At 30.8% G+C, this 2,155-nt stretch overlaps 1 protein-coding gene across 1 annotated transcript in view; it reads left to right on the top strand.

Annotated features, from left to right (window-relative positions):
- The first annotated feature begins 578 nt into the window (after positions 1-578).
- The window catches only part of LOC119838974 (UDP-glucosyltransferase 2-like), a 13,519-nt gene continuing 11,942 nt past the window's right edge, over positions 579-2,155 (top strand). The window contains exon 1 of the mRNA XM_038365133.1: positions 579-695. The gene's annotated coding sequence lies outside the window, so the exon portion shown is untranslated. The remainder of the gene's footprint in view (positions 696-2,155) is intronic.

Consider the following 2,155-nt stretch of genomic DNA (forward strand, 5'->3'; position numbering starts at 1 on the left):
GGTTTCACTGTCTACGTGCCAAATTTCATTGCAATCGGTTCAGTAGTTTTTGTGTGAAAGAGCAACGAACACACACACATCCTTACAAACTTTCACATTTATAATATTATTAGTAGGATTGAAACTGTTCGCCCCGGACCTGCCCAAATGGACGTTTTTCTTTATATAATGTTAACTTTACTTATTTAGCTTTCTAACGCTAAAAATATTTTTTAAATTGGTCCAGCATCATCAACAAACAAACAACGAAATCGTTCTAATATTAATAAAGATAATCTTATAAACATTCATGCGTCTTTTAAATATATTTTTTACGATAGGAGTTATTCTATTACGATAACTCAAGATTCATATTATAATATCAACATCATTAACATCATAGTTTTTTATTACCAAACTTCTAACATTGTGGGCTTATAGTCTATACCAACCTATAAGCAATGTTTAATAGTTAGAATTTTATACCCTATTTGCTATGGTATAAGATCAAAATTGCGTTATGTATGTAACATATCATAATATCAAATCATTCGCACATCAAGCTCTAAGCTTCCATGAGCCAGTCAGTAGTAGTAGCTGAGAGGCGCGGGTCGCCACAAATTCAAATTCGAATTTCGAACTCGTGTTTTTTTTTAGTTCAATATTTAAATTATTCATCTGTGGGATGATAAACTGGATGTAATCTGTGCAACCACGTGAGTATAAGAGAGATATTATGTAATTGTAATATTAAACAATATTTAACTGACCTTGTCGAGATTGTTTGACTCCTAATTTTAGTTATTATCACATTAACGTTACAGAGACTATTTTTCGCGTGACAAAGGCAGCCTATTTAGTAAGAAAAAAATTTGACAATTTCATTTTGAACTAGTACCTTCTACGTAGGTACCTGTTTAGATACGTATATTTTTGGAATACGAATATTGTTTTTAATTAATTAATACGTCATATATTAATACTAATATATAATAAATTAGTTAATAAGCTGTGACAGAATTTAAACTGATAAAACTATCATAATTTACAAAATGGCTGATTTATTCGTCTTTTAAAGTCTCGTTTAAATTGTGACCAGTAATTACATACACAAATTAGATTCATCAATTGGATACACAATGTTACAATAGTCCAAAATAGATATGGCGGATATTGGCGCCAAATTCTTTATTCTGTATTTAAATTAAAATGATTTTGTGATCATATTTTGAACGGTGAACGCATATTCAATTAAATCTCCCGTAAGTAGAACAGAAGTCCAGGGTTTGTTATGTTTCATACTGGAAGTAAGACGAAAAGTTTCACGTAAACAAACGCGCAAATAACAAACTGTACGCAAATATTAGCATGAAAACAAATACAAATACTCAAAATCTTGTTCTAGCGAAAAAATTGCCACTGTTTTAGAAGTAACTTCCATATAATCGTAATTTTAAGTCGATATAAAAAGCGAAAAAGAAACAAACGTAAATTTTGCCAAGCGCCGTTTCGAGGAGCGTCTGTTAATTGTAGTAAATAACTACACTAATCTATTGATAGCGATCTGTATGTTTGTCCTTGTGTTTGTATGGTCATGCGCTCGTTGTATTGTTTGCTGAGTCATAGTTTGTATACAAATTAGATTTTAAGCCTAGATCAAAGGAAACCGTCTGCTTTAAGGATAATAATAAAGCTTGTCTTAGTAGCATTGACCCTGAGTTCAGTTATTATAGGCACCTATATATTATCACAGGTAATATTATAATATAACATGTAATTGCTGTTTTGACTTGAAGAAAGAATGCATTATTTTAATTGATTAAATAATTATATACATCTCTCGGGATATTATTTTTTAATCTTATGTATAAATTTCTCGTGTCACAATGTTGATAACGATACTCCTCCGAAACGCCAGGACCGATTCTCGTGAAATTTTTGGGGGCATAACGGGTTGGTATGACCATCTATTTTTCACATCTAAATGATAAGAGTAAGGCAGAACGGTGTTTGCCGGGTCAGCTAGTTTTTATGTAAAATATTATATCGCTGTTTTGTCTTGGAGAAAGAATGCATTAATTTCATGAAATAAAGTATAATGTGTATCTACTTAGTCTGGCCATAAATACTGTTACACTTAATTATAAAAAAATATTACATTTGAATTTCGAATCTG

This window comes from Zerene cesonia, unplaced genomic scaffold (genome assembly GCF_012273895.1).
Source record: "Zerene cesonia ecotype Mississippi unplaced genomic scaffold, Zerene_cesonia_1.1 Zces_u006, whole genome shotgun sequence".
NCBI lineage: Eukaryota > Metazoa > Arthropoda > Insecta > Lepidoptera > Pieridae > Zerene > Zerene cesonia.